This window comes from Mesocricetus auratus, unplaced genomic scaffold, assembly GCF_017639785.1.
Source record: "Mesocricetus auratus isolate SY011 unplaced genomic scaffold, BCM_Maur_2.0 Super-Scaffold_100023, whole genome shotgun sequence".
Classification (NCBI taxonomy): Eukaryota; Metazoa; Chordata; class Mammalia; order Rodentia; family Cricetidae; genus Mesocricetus; species Mesocricetus auratus.
In genome coordinates this window covers 24,952,397-24,976,264 of record NW_024429204.1, presented here as the reverse complement: position 1 = coordinate 24,976,264, position 23,868 = coordinate 24,952,397, and positions in this window count along the sequence as shown.

The following is a 23,868-nucleotide window of genomic DNA, read 5'->3' as shown; positions in this document are numbered from 1 at the left end:
AGTTGGTGTGGCCAATTAATGGAAAAGGACAATTTGCTTAGTAGATGGCATGAGCTATAGTAGTTCATCTTGCTCTGAAAAAAGTGAACCCAACTCTCTACCTAACATCACACAGAGAGTAAGAATTCCAGAAGGATTAAATACAAATGTGTGAAAAAAGTAAAACTACTAATTTACTTGTGGGTGTTCTTCTCTATTTAAAATTAAGAGGTATTTTGATATCTAGGGCCAGAATCAATCTCTTGTAAATTAAAAGGAATCTCCTTACTCAGGCCAAAATAATAAAAATGCCAACAGGCTAGTTTCAGAAAAGAAAAGCACATAGGTGAATGAAAAGTGACATAATCCATTCACAAAAGCTGTTCAAATTAAGACACAAGGAAATCAGAATACAGTTACAGTGTAGCTGCTAATAAAAACCATGTTCATCATTTGGGATGAGGTTCTGCGTTCTGTGCATTGATGTCCACCAGTGACAGACTACATTTACAAACTTCATTATAAAAACTTACAAAGAGTTAAAATCATCACACATCAAAATTAACTGGGCCCAAAGTCTATACAGCTTAATGAACTTTCTTCTGCATTGTTTTAATCGACTTTGGAACAGAAGCTGTGGTGTTTCACATTAAAATTTATACCATCAGCATTGAGTATCACTTATGTACTTAACTACCACTCATAATAAGCAAACAAAATCCATGACCAAATTAGAACTAGGAAAACACTTAGCTTTCTATCCTCTTCCATAGTCATGTCTATTGCTTGTATTCAGTCCTCCCTCTCTCCTTACATTTGACCTTTCTCTTTTCTAAGTATTATAATGTACTCACATGTACATTTGCTTGGATATAGATCATATATTGTCAATATATGATATTATAATAGTACATATTAATATAACATTATTGACATATTATTATTTCACATATGAGAGAGAACATCTATGCTCTAAATAAGATTCCCCCTAAATAGTAGAAGAGGTAAAAGTCACTATCAAAGTGTCTGGATATAGCTAGTGAAATTGATAATAGAAGATTTACAAAAAGAGAGTATGCAATTTTTCTGTATTTTGTCCAAAAATGAGTTAATATTTGCTGGACTCTCCCAGGTCACTTTTACTTGCAACAGTGTATTAACATTCAGCATCTGTAGCTAACAAAGGTTCATATTGTAGGGGACAGTGAAAATAGTTTAGTACATTCCTTTAACATATTTAATTAACAATTAACTATAGCAACTATTCATTGCCTCACTAGATAATATTGAGATCCATATATTAAGAATTGGCTTACATCCTATTTTTTTTACTAAAGAAGACAAAAATAGTATGTGCCTTCTAGAAGTTTATACACTAAAGTAAGTCTTGGGCATGTAAATACTGCATGATCCTTGGAAAGGACTTTGAATTTGTGATTCTAAACAGGACCAACTTATCTGTCTAATAGGGATGGCAGTTTCTACATCACAGAGTGGTTGGGGGATTAAGCCATGTTATGTTATAGTGATCACCATGTAGTCAATAGATCAGTTGCCAATGCCTGCAGTCTCTCATGGAAGGTGTGTCTCTTTTGATTTACAGGAAACTGAAGGTGCTTCTGTTTATTTTGTGGAGTTGATGTGTAGGGCTGTTTTACTGTTATCATGGCTTCTTCTTACTAAGCAGTGTTTATTCTATAAGACTACCCTTCCCTAGGTGTCCTCAATTACTTTGGTTTATTCAGGCCACGCAATAAGAAATATGTTCCTTAATAGTATCATGAACCCCGTAAGAAGAAACCACAAGAGGAATCTGGCTATCAGCAGCCAAGCCTACACAAGGAAACCCAGAGCTTTCTAGAAGTCAATCCCAGTGCTGCAGGTTTTGCTAGGAAGTAGCAGGCATGTCCCATTTAGAGGGAATCCCACGTGAGTTCTCAGACCTGTTCAACAAGTGCACCACTAGTGGTGTGCCCAGGGGCAGTCCCAGTGCAACTTGCCGAGATACAGCAGCAGATTAAAGAAAAATGGAGAGTCAGGAGCATAGCTCTGTTTAGTATTCCTGTTGCAAACGCAATAAAGAAACAGGCTGGTAGCTGGATGGGAATTGGCCTCAAGACACTGTTAAAAAATGTATCCCAGGTAACTGTAATATGAATCTACTCAACCACACTTTGTTCAAGCATTCTCGGTTGAAGGATATTTGTTTCATTTATAGGTTTTGGATGCTCTGCACAATACTATAAATGAAGAAACACTGAATGAAGATTGTTTTTCCTAACACTCAGCCATCCCAGAACCTATGTGTCCATGTTTATGAATAAGTTTTTCATTGTATCTGTAGACTAAATTTACTGCAATGGGCTGCTGAATAGAATAAGTAGTTAGGGATCCGAGATTTAATAGATACCCATCTAGATATCTGTATTTATTAGTATACAATTTGATTCTTCAATGCTACCTATTTCTTGCTAGCAATATTTTACTGTTAAATGAAGTTGAGCCATGCACTATGACTTTGATGCAAATATTGATCATGCTTTTAACAGTTAGGGATTTTATTGCTGTGAAGAGACACAATGACCATGACAACTCTTAAAAGGAAAACATTTAATGGGGGCTGGCTTACAGTTAAGAGGTTTAGTCCATTATTGTCATTGTGGGAAGCATGGCAGGATGCAGGTGGCAAGGTTCGGGAGAAGATAATGAGAGTTATACATCTGCATTTGCTAACAGCAGGGAGAGAATGCCACACTGTGTGTGACTTGAGCATCTGAGACCTCAAAACCTACCCTCAGTGACACACTTCCTTCAACAAAGGCACAACTAATAGTGCTATTCCTTATGGGCCAAACGTTCAAACACATGAGTCTATGGGGGCCGTTCCTATTCAAACCACCACAATGGTCAAAGAAAGATAAAGAAAAGCCAATAATTCTCCCTGGTATATGATCCCTGGTTCGCAGATGAGAAGATGCTATGCTCACATAACTGGATGGGGTGGACCCATCTTTAAACCCAGATCTGATTTTAGGTTAATTTATCATCCCTCTGTTCTCTCCTGTATTTGGTCTCTATTTCTGTCCATAGACATTTCTTAGCTTCTCTGCACAGAATATAGACTAGGATAGAAGTTGTCCTACTCTAGCTAGAGACCTTGCTGTGATCCTGAAGCCCTTCCTTCTTTCCTCGACCCTACACACCACTCGGTCTTGAGTGTCTTACCACTCAAGTCTCCACAGATCCTCATTCCATATTGCACATTCTTCCAATCAAATGAACCCACTGTCAGGTGTTCAGGAACACAGCTACACAAGAGGCTCCCTAATCTGACCTTCTTCGCTAGTAGTCATAGATAGTAGCAGAGGCAAGCAGAAACTCAGGTCTTGAGGACTGGATAGTGCCACCCAGGCATCTTATACAAATAGCTATCACAAAGAACTGTATGGAATGAAGGCAAGCCATACTTTTACTTCCTGGACCTTGAATCACAGTGCTGTTCTCTTTGGTCCAAGATCACTAGCTAATCACTGGACAGCACCACAGTCACAACTGCCATTTACTACAGACAGCAGAAAATGGTAAGTGACAGAAAGCACACTTTGCATGCCTGCTTCAGAAACTTAAACAGCTTGCACATTTTTGATTTAGAATTATTAAGATTGTATATTTAGTGAGAGACAGAGAATCAGTGTTGCAATCCACAATTCCTTAGTGTGGGTGTTCACAGTCTTTGTGTTTTAGCACACCACCATTCACAATATTGTCAATAAAGATAAAGAATAGGTATGAGTATTAAATATTGCATTAGTGGCCAAGTAATTTAGGTACTCAGGTTTCCTGAAAGCAATCCTAATTTTAGGTACTTCTCTGCAATATGGGATTCTAAAAATCCTTATTTTCTTAAACACTTGAGGGAACTATGTTTTGAATGTCTAAGCAACTTGACTACAGTCTTAGAACTAGTGAGATCTATGGTTTGTATTTAAGAGCTTAAACCCCTCATTTTCTTGTTATCATAACACATGGTCAGTTTCCTTCATGTCTGCTATTTTCTGGGTCTGAACCTTGACATATTTCCAAATAGTAATAGGAAACAATAGTATTTATAGTGTAACATTAGACTGGGCTAGCAAATTCATCGGGCATGAATATATAGAGCTTTTGCTTTACTTCAAAAACTGTGGCTAAGCCTTGTGTTAAAGCTTTCTACCAACTGACTACATCATCTCCAGCCTAGATTAGACAAACATCCACAAATCAATGCTCATACTTGTCTCTCAACTGAAAAGTTCCCATTCTTGGACTAGTGTTAACATGTGGATATTAATAAATAAATATGTCTGTGAAAGGAAGAGGGAAGAAACTGGCTACATAAGCTCAGCTGTGGAAGGCTTTGAGGCTCACATAAAGAGGAGGGGCCTTGTGCTACTGGTGAATCAACGGGTTTCCCCCTCCCAGTTCCTAGGATTTGTCTTCAATGACTATAAGGAGACCATAGCAGAGGCATTCAGAATGAGAGGCTGAAATAATAACCTCTGTGATCTCTAACTTGAATCAGTAGCTTCCTAGAAAAGGAAGAGGCGCTGTAAAAGCCTTGTTTGTGTGCCTCAACTTGAATCCTTGGAGATAGGCCAACCCGGTGATGATGGATAGGGAATACATGCTATTCATAATATATCTAACATGTCCTGTGGAAGCCCAGTTTCTTAAAAATGAATATTGAGCAGCTGGAAATGCGGTGACTTAGTTATATTCTATGAAATAAATACAGCATGGGCACATGGACACTCTCATGTACATGCATGTGCGCGTGCACACACACACACACACGAAGGATCATGTCTCCTTTTGCAAAGAGACTTTTTCAGTTATCTCTTTTGGGCTCTTAAAAATTTGTGGTTTGCAGGGCGGTGGTGGCAGAGGCAGGCTGATCTCTATGAGTTCCAGGCCATCTTGGTCTAGAGAATGAATTCCAGAGCAGGCTCCAAAGCCACACAGAGAAATGCTGTCCCAAAAAAACAAAACAAAACAAAACAAAATCAAAATTCTTGTCTGAGAATTTCATTCATAAATATATTGTATTTGGATCAAATCCGTGCCCTACTTCCTCCCCTCCAACTCTCCCCATACCCCCTACTGCTTTTCCTCCTCAACTTCTTGTACTCTTTTCTTAAACACACTGAGTCTGCAGTGCCCCCATAAGTACCTGAGTGCAGAGTCAGACCGTGAAACACGAGCAGCCCATCAGACGCCACAGCCAAAGAAAGCTGATTCTTTTTTTCTCTCTGTGCTTTGCACCTTTGACATTATGTGGAGTCTTGTCCCCTCCTGAGTCTAGGCAATGGCTAAAGACTGTGAACAACCCCCTATGAGCATCTCTTTCACGAGCAAAACAACCTGCCCATGCCACATACTCGTGACTCCCTCTTCTATTGATCGCTCACATGCTCACATTCCTTACATCTAGCTCCCTTCCTAAATCACCCAAGGGCCTGGAGTCCCAGTCAGCTAAGAGCGGGCTGTTTGCTTTGCCACCTTCTGCAGTTACTCAAATTCCCCAACTCCTCTTCTGCCCGTGCCGCCTCTTCTGTTTCTTACTGCCTAAGTGCAAGCAGAGCCTTTCTTCCTATCTTCATCTTCCTCGTGACTGGCCTTCCTGCTTCCCTGTGTGACATCTCATGGTACAGTGCTGCATCTCCTCATGGTTTGTATCGGACTCTTTTCAGCGACAATTGTATCCCTTGCTGACTTCATCACAGCTAAATAACAAAAACCTCTATGAAAGTATCTCGATCCTTACTTCTCAAATGTGAACGCAGAGACTGTCATCATTAAAGAAATGCAGGGATTTTAGGAAATGTGAGGATGTCATCAGTGGCCTCTTGTCATGGGGTGAGAAGGTCATGCAAGAGAACAGCATATCAGCAGTCACCCAGACAGTGTAAGGAAACCAACTTGGGACTCAGATGGCACCATGGTTAAAAGCACTTACTATTCTTATAGAGGACCCAGGAAATTCCTAGCACCCATACTAGGTGACTCACAACTTCCTGTAACTCCAGATGCAGTGGAATTTGACTTTTCTGGACTTTGGGGGCACTTGAATTCACATGCATATATATCCAATACACATAATTTAAAATAGAATACAATCTTAGAAAGTAATAAGAAAAGTGAAAATCTGCCCTGCTATGTATGGCTCCTTCCTGATGGGAAGATCCTGTAAATTCAAGGAGCTGGTTCCTTTGTGATTCCTGTGACTCTTGTGATGCTGTGATGATCGAGGACTGCGGGGCTGTAGCAAGTCTCCTAATATTCTGTGTGCCTTTGCTGCAAGAACTAACGGACTAAGCTTTCTAGTGAGTGAACAGAAATATTGTAAGCCGTTTAGGTAATTATGCTTCTTCTATTAAAGAAAATGCTTTGCCAATTTGGGAAATGACTTAACAAGCCATAAATTGCTAAGCACTATAGCAAAGTTTAAAGAAACACTGGTACTTAGGTACAAATTAAAAGGCTTCTTGACTACATGCAATTATTGTCCATGACTGCTTCATCTAGCTGGAATAGTCCCAAGAATCAATGAAAACCAGCCTTCACATCTTTCATTGGAATTCAAGAGTCACCAGGATTTTGCCTTCTGAGGAGATGTAGTCTCAGAAGGTAGTAGTTCTCAGATATAATCATAGATGTGACCCAAGCCAGTCAGATTTCCTCACTGTGTGGTATTGGGCAACATGTTTAGTTTTTTCTTGCCTGACATCTCTTGTCTACAATGGGAATAAAAACAAATAGGATGTACTGTAAGACATTGCTGTAAGGTTTAACAATGTTATTAGCTGTACTTAGAACATCATCTGGCTAGTCACTACACATCACCAAGAACTTGCAAGCTGCTCCAAAAAAAAAGATGTATGGACATAGCATGTTTCCTTAATTACCTTTAAGATACTCTCATCATATTCAGTTTGTGTTTCTTAGGAGGATAAACCTTATAGTATCCTTATTCCCTAACAGGAGAGGTTTGGCTCAGCAGAAAGCTGTCCTATGACCTCATGCATATTCAACAGGGCAATTCAAAGTTTCTTTACATATGTCTAAAATACAGGGTAGCTCTTTCAGAAGAACAAATACATTTATTGACTAACTTCATTCTTTCTTAATGCTTTAAATTTCTAGTTTTAATAGAATTTCATTCATCTTGGCTATTAATGCCAGCGTCACTGGTCATTGAAAGCTGGGTTATTAAATACCAGTGTCTCACCTTCCCCCTTTGGAGCACCACAGATCACTTTAACAGGACAATTTTAGAGCAGACATGCACTGGAGTTTCCTTGCATCATTCTCCAGAATCCTCAAAGATTACTATTAGCTTCATTCAAGTTGTGATGCTCAGTCACATTTCTTTTTCAAAATCTTATGAATATGTCCAGAAGTGAGGAAGGACAGAGGATAAGTCTTCATTAGCAAGAGAGGCTATGTGTATTTCATAGTGGTTAAGAACTACTAATAAGGAACTATTAGATAAGACCCTTGGCAGGAACATATTATAAAATCCAGAATGTTTTTGTTATAGACTGAGTAGAGTATTATTCATAAATCTTATTTGATGTGAACCCTTCCCATCTTCTTCACAGCAGAAGGATTTCTGAATTGAAAAATGACTCCATCAAAGTGTACCCTATGACTGCAATTTTATGCTGCATAACCTGGCAAATGTCCCTCAGATGAAAGGCACAGAAGGCCAGTGAAATTTTCAGTGGCAGATGGCATTTTCACCAACTTCAGAGCCAGCTCTTCCTTGGAATTAAGAGGGGCATCTACCCTCACTTGAGTTACGCCTGGAAATGTTCATCATTCCCATAATATCACATTCATGCAAAGGCCATCATTAATCCCCTGAGCGTCTTAATAACTCCAGCAAAATGTTCAGACTCATATATCTGCTTCATGTTTGTGTCACCAGGCGCATCTCACACCGCTTCTTCGCCATGCAAACCCTAGACTGCAGCCATTTACATCTCTAACGCTTCAATTTTCACAGCTGATAAGCATCCACGAGCAGTGAATGACATGCCATAGTGGGTAAATTTATTAGTGCTCCAGTTTTAATGCTTCAGCCTGGTCGGCCGAAGGGAGTCACTTAACTTCCAAGTCAGAGTAGCCTGCTACCATCTCGCCACTATTTTTGTGCTTGTTTCTATGTGTATTCTTTATGGGATGGATCACTCACGCCACAGGAAAGCTGTGCTATGATCATAAACCTCAGCAGCCAGCTTACAATAAATATTTATGCCTCTGCTGTATCTGTAGGATCCAGAGGCTGAAAAGGAACCTTGCTGCCTTCCACCTGGACTTCCCTGTGAGTCTGTGGCTAACTTCTGGTTGTGTAGTATCTCTATTGCTTTTGTCTGGTTCACTTACAGTTTTGGGTAGACAGGCTGTCAACTGACCCAGTATAAATGACACTAGTACATGCAAAGACACTTGGTTCCACCACATATGGCCTTTATCCTTTTGTAGATCAATCCAGCTATATTCTACCAATAGTAGAGATAAAGGAGCAGACACAAAAAACTGCATAAGATGGGTATAGAACTTCTAATATCACCAGCGCCAGAGGAAGTGATGTGGATACCCAAAGAGCATCAATGAGAGGCATCAACAAAGCTCTCTGTTGAAAAAGAGATGAGAAGGAAGGAGTGGGATCTGGGGAGATATTTGAAAAGGCTTCTCTTCTCTTCTACTTGAATCCTTTGGAGGACTCTACATGCATAGGTGGCTCTTTCTTCCACTCTTCAGATTATCTTTATCTTTCATCAATTTTTGTGACAGTTCCTGAAAGGTACAAGGGCTGAAAAAATAAAACAGCCTCAGATTATAGCAAGAACATAGGTTATTATATGGTTACTGATTCTAATTCCGTTACCTTTGAGATGGCACCATGCACCCATTGTTGTATAAGCCAGTCATCTCTGGTCTAGGACCTTGGCAACATGACTCTCACTGACTAACTGAAAACAGAGTTTCTTCATGATTATACTGTAGGAAAACTTGTGAAAAGCAACAGGGGGTTGGAGAGTAGCCTTGAGATTGATGCTTGTTCTATGAGACACAATATTAGTGACCATACCATACATGCAATGGTATGAGCTCATCTCTGCTATTTGGTTTATAAATGAAATGCATGTTGAACAAATATGCTACTAAAGCAATGCAGCCATATAGTAAAATGTCTAGTAGATCCCTTCTCTGAAAACATACCATGAGCTTAGGCCATCAGAATTCTTTTTTATTATTATTTAAATTTTAAATAGCTTGTTTCACATATCAATCCCAGTTCACTCTCCCTCCCCTTCTCCCGCACTCCCCCATCCCCTCTCCAGCCTCCCACCCTATCGCCACTTCCTTCCACATAGGGGTTATCTAGAATCTGTCATTTAACTCAGGGCAGGGTCCAGGCACTCCCCTAAGAGTCCAGGCTAAGAGAGCATCCCACTTTGTGTTATGGACACATGAAGTCTGTTTGTATGCCAGGAATAAACACTGATTCACTGTCTAGAGCCCTATAATTTGCCCAGGCCTCTTCACTGTCTCTCACATTCAGAGGGTCCAGATCAGTCCCATGATGGCCTCCCAGCTGTCGGTCTGGGGTCCAAGAGCTCTCCCCTGTTCAGATCAGCTGTCTCTGCTGGTTTTGCCAGCCCATTCTTTGTCATTTTGCTCATCGCTCCTCTCTCTCTGTCACTGGGTTCCATGGGTTCAGTTCAGTGTCTAACTGTGGGTGTTTGTCTCTGCTTCCATCAGTCACTGGATGAAGGCTTCAGGATGATTATAGACATCAAGTTCATTATCAGGAATGGGCATTTAAGATGGTCTCTCCACTATTGCTTAGCTTGCCAGTTGGTGTCATCCCTTTAGATCACTAAAGGTCTCACTGGTGCCAGATCTGTTGTCTAACCTATGATTCCCTTTTCCCCCTCTTCCCCCCCCACTCAACCTTCCTTTTCCCCCATGACCTACTCTCTCTTCCTTTTCTCCCCCTCTCTTCTTCCCAGCTCCCAGTCCCCCCCCACCCCTTGCCATGTTCCCAATCTGTTCAGAAGATCTTGCCTCATTCAGTCCCCCCCCACCCCTTGCCATGTTCCCAATCTGTTCAGAAGATCTTGCCTCATTCCTCTTCTCTGGGGTACGATGCATATCTCTTTCATGTTTCCCAGACTCTCTGTCAGTGGAAGTGCAGACTGGCACTATCCTGATCCATGTCTAAAATCCATATATGAGTGAGTACATACCATGTTTGTCTTTTTGCAACTGGGTTACAAAGAGGATCTCAAGAGGCTCTCAAAGAGTACATGAGAAAATCCCTTAAAGAAACGAAAGAAAAAAATAAAGAAGAAATACAACAAATCCCTTAAGGCAAGCCAAGAAAAAACAATCAACCAGATGAAGGAAACAGTTCAAGACCTGAAAACTTAAATAGAGAAAATAAAGAGAACACAAATGGAGCAAATGCTGGAAATAGAGAAGTTGGGTAAGCACTCAGGTACTACAGATGCATGCATAACCAACAGAATACAAGAGATGGCAGAAAGAATCTCAGACATTGAAGATACACTAGGAGAAATAGATTCATTGACCAATGAAATTCTTAACTCCAACAAATACCTAGCACAAAATATCCAGAAAATATGGGACACCATGAAAAGACCAATGTAAGAATAATAGGTATAAAAGAAAGTGAAGAAGCCTACCTCAAAGTGCAGAAAACATATTTTAAAAAATATAGAAGAAAACTTTCCCAATCTAAAGAAAGACAATCCCATGGCCAGAGAGTCTGGGAAACAGAAACATTATTGAGTGGTTGATGAAAGAAGAGGCAGACTCCCACGGTTAAGAACTGAGCTGAACTCAAGAAAGCCAGTAACAGAGAGGGAGGACTGATGACCAAAGGGATTAAGACTGGGCTGGTTTAAGCCCCAGAAACAGCTGACCTGACAAAGGTTAACTCTTGAATCCCAGGCATCAGCCTGGGAATCCAGCATGGGACTGATCAAGACCCCCTGAATGTGGGTGTCAATGAGGAGGCCTAGGTAATCTATTGAGCCTTGGGCAGTAGATCAGTACTCATCCTGAGTATACACGCGGACTTTGGACTCCCATCCAACAATGTGAGATGCACTCTCACCCTGAACTCTTGGGGGAGGGTCTAGGCACTGCCCTGTATGAAATGACAGACTATGGACACCCCCATGGAGGGCCTCACCCTCCCTGGGGAAATAAGGGGATAATGGGGGGTTGGGGGGAGGGCACGGGAGGAGGGGAGGGAAAGGGAGAGGGACCTGGAACTGACTTGTGAAGCAACCTTGTTTCTAATCTAAATTTATACTGAAAAATAAATTTAAAAGTACATAAAAAAGAAATACATGCGAATGAAGGTACAAGAAGTTACAGAAAACCAAATAAAGTGGACCACAAAAAAGTTCCCTTGCCACATAATAATCAAAACCCCAAATACATAGAATAAAGAAAGAATGTTAAGAGCAGCTAAGGATAAAGTTCAAGTAACATATAAAGGCAAACCTATCAGAATTGTACCTAACTTCTCCATGGAAACTCTGAATGCCAAAAGGTCCTGGATAGATATTCTGCCAACACTAAGAGTCCGTGGATGACAGCCCAGACTACTATAACCAGTGAAGCTTTCAATCAGTGTAGATAGAGAAAACAAGATAATCCATGACAAAATCAGACTTAAACAGTATATATCCACTAATCCCACCCTACAGAAAGTTCTGGAAGGAAAACTCCAACCCAAGGAAGTTAACTACAATCAGAAAAATATAGGCATTAGATAATCCCACTTTAGAAACAGCCAAAAGAAAACAGGGATGGAAGTCCACACACATTTCCACCACCATCAACCATTCCAAAACAAACCAAAATGATCAATCAATGGTCATTAATATCTCTCAATATTAATGCTCTTAACTTGCCTATAAAAAGACACAGGCTAACAGAATGGATATGAAAGCAGAACCCATCCTTCTGTTGAATACAAGAAATCCACCTCAGTTTCAAAGACAGACATTACCTCAGATTTAAGGGTTGGGAAACATTTTCCAATCAAATGGACCCAAGAAACAAGAGGGGGTAGCAATCTTAATATCTAACAAACTAGACTTACGAGAGATAATCATGGTACCCCCAGAGAAGAGGAATGAGGCAAGATCTTCTGAACAGATTGGGAACATGGCAAGGGGGCGGGTGGGAGCTGGGAAGAAGAGAGGGGGAGAAAAGGAAGAGAGAGTAGGTCATGGGGGAAAAGGAAGGTTGAGTGGGGGGGAGAAGAGGGGGAAGGGGAAATCATGTTTAGAAGACAGATCTGGCACCAGTGAGACCTTTAGTGATATAAAGGGATGACACCAACTGGCAAGCTAAGCAATAGTGGAGAGACCATCTTAAATGCCCATTCCTGATAATGAACTTGATGTCTATAGCCATCATAGAACCTTCATCCAGTGACTGATGGAAGCAGAGGCAAACACCCACAGTTAGGCACTGAACTGAACCCATGGAACCCAGTGACAGAAAGAGAAGAGCGATGAGCAAAATGGCAAAGAATGGGCTGGCAAAACCAGCAGAGACAGCTGATCTGAACAGGGGAGAGCTCTTGGACCCCAGACCGACAGCTGGGAGGCCATCATGGGACTGATCTGGACCCCCTGAATGTGAGAGTCAGTGAGGAGGCCTGGACAACCTATGGGGCCCTGTGCAGTGGATCAGTGTTTATCCCTGGCATACAAACAGACTTCGTGTGTCCATAACACAAAGAGGGATGCTCTCTCAGCCTGGACTCTTAGGGGAGTGCCTGGACCATGCACTGAGTGAAAGGATAGATTCTAGATATCCCCTATGTGGAAGGAAGTGGCAATAGGGTGGAAGGCTGGGGGGAATCGTGGGGGGTGTGGGAGGAGGGAAGGGAAAGTGAACTGGGATTGACATTTAAAATTAAAGTAATAAAAAAATTAAAGTGAAATCAATCAAAAGATATGAAGGAGATCATTTCATACTCATCACAGGAAAAATTCACCACGATGAAGTCTCAATTCTGACCATCTATGCCCCAAACACAAAGGTGTCCACATTCGTAAAATAAACATTACTAAATTACGTAAAACCTCACACACTTATAGTGGGAGACTTCAACACCCCTCTCTCACTACTAGACAGGACAAGTAGACAGAAACTCAACAAAGAAACAAAGGAACTAATAGAAGTTCTGGCCTAATTGGGTGTGACAGACATCTATAAGAGCATTCCATCCAAACACAAAAGAATATGCCTTCTTCTCAGTGCCATATGGGGGCTGGTAGGGAGGAGTGGGCTTGGAGGGGAGGGAGAGGGAGCTGGGATTGACATGGGAAGCAAGCTTGTTTCTAATTTAAATATATAATAAAAAGTGTTTTTAAAAAAGGTGGGAACAGACAGCTGTTGAGGTTAGTATACTCAGAGGTAGAGAGTTTCAGGATCAAATCATGGGCCACTTAGAATCTGAAAGGATCATAAAGAACAGATCTCTCAGTCAATCTAGAACAGGCAAATTAAGTACGGCAGTCAAATTAAGCTATAACACATTTCAGGCTAGTCAGTATGATATTATGTATACAACGGTAGGTTAAGTTCAAATTCCATAATTGGCCAAGCTAATCAGGAAATGTCCTGGTGGGGTTCATAAGTGCTAAAGAATAAAGAGGAATACCCAGACACAGCTTCCAAGAACTCTACTACTATCTGAGTCCATGTTAATGACCCACGATTTTCCAATAAGTGGAATGGATTAAAGCCTTATTGGTGAAAGTAGAGTCTTGCTAATCAATCTAACAAATATTAGAAGTTTTACCTTACTGACAAAATCAAAGATGTGCAAGATGCATTAACTGCTAAGATGGTGGGACAACTCTCTACGTGTCAAGAACAAAAGTAAAGAGTATAGCAAAGCAGAAACCTGTGTGGGGCAACTGCACCTCAATAAAAAAGAGAACTACAGAGAAATATCCCTCATGAACATTGATGCAAAAATACTCAATAAAATAGTTGCAAATCCAATCCAAGAACACTTCAGAAATATCATCCACCATGGTCAAGTAGGCTTCATCCCAGGGATGAAGGGATGGTTCAACATATAAAAATCCATCAATGTAATGCACCATGTAAACAAATTGAGAAAGAAAAACCTCAGGAACATCTTACTAGATGCTGAAAAAATTTTTGACAAAATCCAACACGCCTTCATGATAAAGGTCTTAGAGAGACCTTTACATAAACTTAATAAAGGCAATATATCGCAAACTGACAGTCAATATCAAACTAAATAGAGAGAAACTCAATGCTATTCCTCTAAAATTAGGAACAAAGCAAGGCTGCCCACTCTCTTCATACCTCTTCAATATTGTACTTGAAGTTCTAGCTAGAGCAATAGGACAACAAAAGGAGATCAAGGGGATACAAATTGGAAAGGAAGAGGTAAAACTTTTGCTGTTTGCAGAGGATATGATAGTTTACATAAGTGCCCTGATAAACTTTACCGGAGAACTCCTACTGCTGATAAATACCTTTAGCAAAGTGGCAGGATACAAGATTAATTCATAAAAATCGGTATCCCTACTATATACAGAAGAAAAATGGGCTGTGAAACATCTCCCTTCACAATAGCCACAAACGACATAAAATCCCTTGTGGTAATACCCAACAAACAAGTGAAAGACCTGTATAACAAGAACTTCAAGTCTTTGAAGAAAAAAATTAAAGAAGATGCCAGAAAATGGAAATATCTCCCATGCTCTTGGAAAGGCACAATCAACATAGTAAAAATGGCAATCTTGGCAAGAGGAATCTACAGATTCAATGTAATCTCCATCAAAATCCCAGCACAATTCTTCATAGACCTCGAAAGAATAATTCTCAACTTGATATGGAAAAACAAAAGACCCAGGATGGCCAAAACAACCCTGTACAATAAAGGAAATTCCAGAGGCATCACCATCTCTGACTTCAAGTTCTAACATAGAGCTATATGGAAAACAGCTTGGTATTTTCACAAAAATAGCCAGTACAATGGAATAGAATTGAAAACCCTGATATTAACCTGCACACCTACGAACACCTGATTTTGACAAAGAAACTAAAATTATACAAGGGAAAAGAGAAAGCATCTTCAACAAGTGATGCTGGCATAACTGGATGTTGGCATGTAGAAGACTACAGATAGATTCATATCTTTTGTCATGCAAAAAACTTTTGTCCAAATGGATCAAAGACTTCAACATAAATCCAGTCACACTGAACCTCTTAGGAGAGAAAGTGGAAAGTACCTTTGAACGAACTGGTATAAGAGACACTTCCTGAACATAACACCAGTAGCACAGATACTGAGACAGATAATTAATAAATGGAGCCTACTGAAACCGAGAAGCTTTTGTAAGGCAAAGGACACAGTCAGCAAGATAAAACGGCAGCTCTCAGAATGGGGAAAAATATTGACCATCTCCACATCTGACAAAGGGCTGATTTCCTAAATATACAAAGAACTCAAGAAGCTAGTCACCAAAACACCAAATACTCTAATTAAAAATGGGGTGCAAAACTAAATAGAAAATTCTCAATAGAGGAATCTATAATGACTGAAAGACACATAAGAAAGTGCTCAATATTCTTAGCCATCAGGAAAGCGCAAATCAAAACAACTCTGAGATAACCTCTCACTCCTGTCAGAATGGCTAAAATCAAAAACAACAATCACAGTTTATGCTGGAGAGGATGTGGAGAAAGGAGAACACTCCTCCACTGGTGGGAGTGCAAACTCATAAGTCACTTTGGAAATCAGTATAGTGGTTCCTCGGAAAAATGGGAATCAGTCTACCTCAAGATCCAGGAATTCCACTCTTAGGCATATACCCAAAATGTGTACATTCATACAACAAGGACATCTGTGCAACCATGTTCATAGCAGCATTATTTGTAATAGCCAGGACCTGGAAGCAAACTAAATGCCCTTCAACTGGAGAATGGATGGAGAAAATGTGGTACATTTACACATGGAGTACTACTCAGTAGAAAAAAAAATGGAATCTTGATATTCCCAGGCAAATGGATGAAACTAGAAGAAACTATCCTGAGTGATGTAACCCAGTCACAAAAAGACAAATATGGTATATACTCACTCATAAATGGGTTTTACACCTAGAGCAAAGGAGTAGCAGCCTATAATCCACACTGCCAGAGATGTCAGGAAACACAGAGGACCTTAAGAGAGACAGACATGCATGGTTCCCCAGAGAAAGGGAAAGGGATAAGATCTGAGCTAATTGGGAGCATGCGGGGAGGGGAGAGGGAACTAGGAGAAAGAGGAGGGGAGAAGAGGAAGGGAGAGGAGGATATGAGGGAGCAGGAAGGTTGTGTCAGGAGAATAGTAGAGGAGAACAAGAAAAGAGACATCATAATAGAGGGAGCCATTATAGATTTAAAGAGAAATCTGCCACTAGGGAAATGTCCAGAGATGTACAAGGCTGACCCCAACTAAAATCTAAGCAATAGTCAAGATGCTACCTTAAATGCTCTTCTCAAATAATGAGATTGACAACTACCTTATATGCCATCCTAGAGCCAGTAGCTGATGGAAGCAGAAGCAGACAGCCACAGCCAAACACTGAACTGAACTCTGAAATCCAGTTGGATAAAGGTAGGAGTGATGAGCAACAGGGTCAAGACCAGACTAAAAAAACCTACAGAAACAGCTGACCTGATCAAGGAGGAGCTCATGAACCCCAGACTGATAGCTGGGATACCAGCGTAGGACTTTTCCAGAACCCCTGAAAGAAGATGTTATTTTGGAGTTCTGGTTAATCTATGGGGCCTCTGGCATTTATTCCTAGTACACCAATGGACTTTGGGAGCCTTATCCACCTAGAGGGTTGTTACTCTCTCAGCCTAGACACATGGGGGAGGGTCTAGCCTCTGCTCCAAATGATATGACAGACTTTGAATATCTCCCAGGGAAAGCCTCACCCTCCTTGGGTAGCAGAAAGGGAATGGGATAGGGTGGCCAGTGGAGGACAGGGGAGGAGGAGAGGGAGAGGGAACTGGAATTGACACATAAAAGAAGTTTATTTCTAATTTAAATAAACAAATAGATAAAATCACTAGGAAAAAAATAATTTCATTTTAAGAGATTAGCAGAAGGAAACAAAAATTTTATGGTCAATTGAATGCCTTGGGAGGAAATGTGCATTGGATTAGACACCAAATAAATCCATTGTTTTTGAGTTTTTAAAGTTCATACTTAGTACATTAATGTTGGTCACCACATACATCAGACTAAAACAGAGGAGCCAGTAACTGTGACTTGAGTTGTGTGCTCCTTACTTCCTGGAAATCTAGAGGAGGAAGTTTTAGTAAACTTGGGGGACTGTTCTTCTATCTAAGAGATCTCACACCTCATTCTTGTCTCCCCTGGGTTTTTCCCATCATGAAGTCCAGTCTCTCTGTAATAGTGCTTTGGATCCTGGGAAACTAGCCAGAGAATTCTAGTAAGGAACTTGGTTCCAACCAGAGCTTATTCTGTTCACAGGAACCCAACTGAAGTCTTAGCTTTGCTTCTTCTTGACTTTTCCCAGCATTATGAATTTCCTTATTCCCCATAGAGGGGATCTTGAGACACGGCCTTTATTAAGGTAATGCTGGGTCAGAATTGAGACCCTGAAAGCTTGGACAATGGAGTCTGGGTTCTGTAATTGTGACATCACTTGCTAGATTATGGCAGAACATCTGCTGACTTACTTTATTTGTCTAGGACTCAGTTTTATATTCATAAAATCTTTCATTAGAGGACTGTTGCAAAATTAAATGGCTTAAATCATATATGCTATTTTGGCAAGTACTCAATGCACACTAGTGTCTCCTTGCTGATACCCTCACTTGCTTATGTTTCCTTGTTTGTGCTCCAATAGTTCCTAATATTGTGAGCACAATCTTCCTGACTGTGAAGACTATGAATAGTGAAGAGTCTGTGGATTCTACTCCTATGTGACAATAACAGGTACATCGTTGTAGGTAGGGCAGGATGGAGAGAGAAGGATACTGCCTCTATCCTGTACACAGAACTGCGGAAAGGCTGTGGAACTTTTGATCTCCCTGGGATCGCTATGGAAACTAAGAAAGATATTTAACTACACTGAACTTTGATTCCTAACTTGTAGAGACGTTGTGATGTTTAAGTAAGTTCCTGTAATCATTTGCTAACATAAATGCTTCCATTGTGTGGTTCTTCATGTTTTCCCTGCTTCTAAGGAACTTAGATTTCTACCTTTCTTCTCTCAAGCTGTTTCTAGCATTGTGAGGTTCCCTCTGTACCTTGAGTAAACAGGATCTTGAAATCACCACCCTTATAAGACAAAATAGTATAGGAATTGAGACCCTGGACTCTATAACAAAGGTACCAAAGTTTCATACTTTCATGTGTCACTTGGAGTTTCCTCAACAGCACTCGGAATCCTCCTCACATGACTCCCTTCATGGATAGTGTGCAGATCAAGGAGCTCAGGTGGTCAGTTTTGTTGATTCAAGAGCATTGTCATCAATCATGTCTTTAATGATCATACTGAATATATAATTGTGTTATGACTCATGTCCAAAACTCATAAATTAAACCCAAGTCACAAAAGCTTAACATAGTTCTTTTTCATTATTTCTTCTCTTGTAAGTTGCAGGCATTCCCAAAGAAAGATGAAAATGACAAACAATTGTGAATGCCAAATTGTGAAGAATAAATTATATGACTTTGCGATACTACATTTATTAATGATGTGTAGTACACCTGATTATGCAGTCATACAATCTAGAGGTAAAGAGTATGCTTTCACAGACCTTGTCCTGCACAGGAAAACAACATCTCAGGATATTTCTCTCATTTGCTGTTGCAGATATAGCGACACTGGTAAGGAAAGTGCATTGGTGACTTTTGTTGTCACTGTGACCAAATTCCTAACAAGAAGCAACTTAAGGAAGGAGGGGCTTGTCTCACAGTTTTGGGATACAGTCTGTCACAGTGGCCTCGGGTTGAGGTGGCAGGGGAGGACCTCTTGTTTACATGTGCTTGGACTAGGAAGCAGAGCTAGGATGTTTGGGTTGTAAACCTTAGGACTGGCTCCATAATGCTCCCCAGTCACTCATTGGTTCATCTAATCTCTACCTTCTAAAGAATCTTCAAACTCCTAAAACAGAATCACCAACTGACACAAACCCATGAGCCTGTGCTAAGGTGTTTTCTGGTACCCAGAGACACTTCATTCAAGTTATGTCAGTTAACAAGCCTTGAAGATGGAAAGTTGAGACTGAAGTTCAGTTTCCTCCCACCCTGATACACAAGCTCCCTTGCTACTCATAGGATAAGTTTGTAAGGGCTAATTAGTGTGGCTTGAAATACAGAGTTGATTAAGATTTTGCCAAGTCTAGGGAAGCACAGGAAGAATACCAAATGTCCCTAACAGGTAGAAAATCAGTTTCCCATTGGTTTGCCATGGTCAAAGAGCACTTACAGGGACCTACTTGCAAGAATGGATTTTGGTGGTATGTCCCCAGCCTCCCCATCATCAACACGTGTCTGGGTTGCTGAAGAACCAGCATTCAGTTCCTTTATGTGTTACAGTCCAACTCCATAGCTATGTAAGAAACCTCTCTCATACAGAATAATTACAGGGGCACCCTGTCTACAATTTTGCCTTTTTATAGTGTGGGTTATTTCAGTGGAAAAGATCCGGCATGTTGGCAGGCTGTGTGAAAGGAAATCCAGGCTTGTGCTAGGAGTGAGGACTTCTGTGTATGCTATTCACTTCTTGAAGAAGTTCCAGGAGGGGTACAGCAGCCGTAATGGTCCCTTGAAGCACCAAAGCCATTTAAGGGGAGAGGGGAGCCATGGCTTCCTTCCAGCCTGTGGCACTTCATATATGTTGCTGAGAAGACTTGGAAACTGAAACATGAATTGCTTTTGTTACTTGGGTCACCGTTACCAGAAGTGGAGACTTTCTGAAAGGGATCTCTTTCATAGGGGTTAGCATCCCTATGCAGAACCAGAAACCCTGTGCAGAGGGGAAATTGAGCATGGGAGTCCCTGCTTAGACTTGATAGCCTTCTGCATCATCTTCTCTAGGTTAAACTCATCTTAAACAGTATCCATCCTGATGAGCAGAGTGAGGCCCCGTGCCATCCAAGGGTGTGCAAACCCCTCACTAATGATCTTACAGCCATGCCAGCAATTTTTCTTACAGTGGTAAGCAACTCAGTTTATAATGAGCATCCATCAATATACTAGATGCTTCGTTTGAATCCCACAACCCTTTAAGATATTATAAAATGTAAAATTTCTAGGCTAGTACAAGAAAAACAGAGTGTCCCAGAAGTCTCTCTGCTGGTTGCAAAGCATACTGACAGTCTGGTTTCCTTCCTGTGAAGTCACATGGGCTTGACTCCCTCGCTTGCACACACTCCATCATCCTTTTACGAACTCATTTAATAAACATGTTTTGAGTGCCTGTTACGTGGTACATATGGTACATATGGTGCTGAGTGCTGGGCTACAGAGTGACCAAGGCAGACCAGTTTCTCCCTGAGGTTACGTGATACTCGAGGGAGGCGTATGGTGAGCAAAGCATTGTGGAGAGTGATGAGACTACACAACCTTTAAAGATCATAAATGTGCAGAAAGGACACAAACTAGCTTTTAGGAGTTGGGTAGAGTCACAGATTGACTCTGTGAATGAAGCTCAAAGGATGAGTGTGAAAGAACCAGGTCAAGATGGACAGTGTGAGAGAATGGAGCACTCATAGGCATAAGAAAAAGCCCACAGAGCTTCGGAGGCAAAATAAGGCCTTGTGCTCCTCCTGGATGTGGAAGACGTTGAATTTGACTGGAGCGTCTTCTGGCTGCTCCAAACCATATCAGTTCCAAACGAATCCTCCTCATCCTTTTCAGTGAGCAGAAATATAGCAAGAATTCAATTCAGATCCCATTCCCCCTGTGGGGATGAACATTGACTGGAATGATCTCTATGGGAATAGCATCTAAGAACAGGGAAAAAAGGACCACTTACCCCAGAAGAGCATGAGTCCCATCCACAGTATCATTTCTCACCAGACACATTGACCAAATTCTCAAACTAGTGACATTTAAATTATTCCTTTATATAATATGAGACAGGGATTCCAAGTTATACATCACTTTAGTCTCTAAAAGGAAGCTACCCAATTTATGTGAAGTTATCTCTGTGTGGACCCTGTGTATTCTGCTCTACTATAGAGTAGTCACTCCTGAGTTACACTGAAATCATCACACCTCTCCTTTTAGTATCATTCATACAAAACTCCATTCAGAAGAGAACTATCGGGAAGGAAGTCAACATGTATCAAGCATCTATGTTTGTGGAACTTGTATCTTATGTAATAGTAAGAGGCAAATGCTGGTTTCCATTTCCAAATGAGAAAACTGGGTGCCTGAAACCCACACTGTGTACTTATTGTCATTTGGCTCAGGAGGAGAAACACGGGCTTAAAACTTGAATCCCAGGCTGATGCCTGGGAATCCAGCATGGGGCTGATCAAGACCCCCTGAATGGGGGTGTCAGTGAGGAGGCCTAGGCAATCCATGGGGCCTTTGGTAGTTGACCAGTATTTATTCCTGGCATACAAATGGACATTGGGTGCCCAACCCACAATGAGAGATGCACTCTCACCCTGTACTCTTGGGGGAGGTTCTAGGCCCTGTCCTGGATGAAATGACAGACTATGGACACCCCCATGGAAGAACTCACCCTCCCTGGGGAAAGGAGGTGGTATTGGGTGGGTGGTGGGAGTGGGTGGGAGGAAGGGAGGGAAAGGGAGAGGGACGTGAGATTGACATGTGAAAAAAACCTTGTTTTTAATTTGAATTTAAATTTAAAAATATAATTAAAAAGAAGCAAAAAAACCCAACAACAATAACAACAACAAAAAAAGCCAATTTCATGCAAAATCCACATCCTACTTTAGGACAAAGAACTTTACCTTTGTGTGACTTTCCCGGTCTAAAAATTTAGGTGCTTATGAGACTCATTGCTCTTCCCTATATATTTGTCCTCAGTTGAGTTTCCAACAAGTGAGAAATGAAATTATGTAACATGGTTCTGCATTGCTTTATGAAATGGTTCAAATAAGCTGTCCTATAAAGTCCCAAAATACAAGAGACATATATGATGACAACTTCCTATTGGGAAAGCTAAGTTTCAGGGCTGTAAAGCAATCTTACTTTCCATAGCACAGTTCTCCATAGGCTATGTTGTTTTATTATTTACTTAAGAAGAAAACCAAAATTAAAACCACATGACCAAATTCCATCAGGAGATTCATTTCCCTTGTTCTAATAAACTTTCATATGAAACAGGGAGAGTGGATCTCAGGCTTGGGATAGATCAGCCTTCAATTCTATTTTTGTTGTTTGAATTTCTTGTTTGTAGTGTAGAGGATCAAACCCAGCATTGCACATGCTAGTTAAGCGCTTTGCAGGCCTTGCTTTCTTTTGTTTTCTTTGATTTGTTTTTTGAGATCAGGGTCTCATGTGTCCCAGGCTGACCTTGAACTGACTATGTGGCCAAAGATGGCTTCAAACTCACACTCTTCTTAACTCTGAGCCTAGACTGCAAGGATTACAGGATGTGATGTCACCACATCCAGCCCATCACTGTTCTTTATCCAGGGTGAGTCACAGGGATGTATTGCTTATCCCCTACTGGCCTGTTTGCCTATTGATAAAATATCGAAATGAAGCAGGATAAGTTTTAGGAACACATGGCGCAGCAGGGTAACAGGCATTCAGCAAATAACAGTCTTGCATTTCACTTCTCTGCCAGACTCTTGCCTAACTCAACAATATGTCCCAGCTTGTGATTTTACTGGCCTGATTTCCCCAGGCATGTTACCAACTCATATAGCTTTGTTGTCTTCAGGATTACTGTCTTAGTCACTATCGTAACCCTTTGACATAGATACCTTTGCATGAGGCCAGTTCTGCGAAGGGGAGAACTAAGGCTTGAGAGATAACCCGACCTAAGAAGTAAAAACAAAAACCCTGGGGCTCACGGTGCCTGCTTGCTTTATGATCTCAAAGGAATCACATAGTCTCACCTTAGTTTACTCATTTTTAAAATGTAGGAGGAATTGGTTGTATGTCATAACTCTTCAAGGAGAAACCAGATTAACAGTTATGTACTTATGACACCAAGCATTCATTAACTTAATGCATTCTTTTCCATAAAAAAATGTAATAACTTTACAGGTGTTTAGAAGGAGGAATTCAGGCAATAACAAAGTTAATACAAGAAAATTATTTAAACCCAAACCTTACGAATACTAACGTTTCAGTATGTGCTGACTACTTTTACCCACTGACCATGATTACTCAGGAGGGAAGTAGGAAACTTGACTTGAATGAGTCCTAAGAGTGTGGAGGGAAGTGATCTAGGAAACTAATAATTAAGTTCCCATTATGTGCTAAGCACCTGGTGAATGTCCTTGCAGGCTTGCTTGTATTACTCTTGTAACAAGCCCAGGAAAAGACAGAGCTAGAAGTGGGGAGTTTGGAGGTTCAAATCCCCATCTTCTGATGTTTCTAACCCTTAAATGGAAAAAGGCCAGGTTTTCTAATTCCCTTTTTGTAATAAAGGCACATAAAAGGAGTTAATGAATTGATGCCCAGTCTGTCTCCTTATTATGGCTCCTAACAGTGACCAAAGCAGTCGAGAGGTTGTAGCTCTTTCACTGATGCTGGCAAGCACACCAGAAAATCACATCTCAAACTGC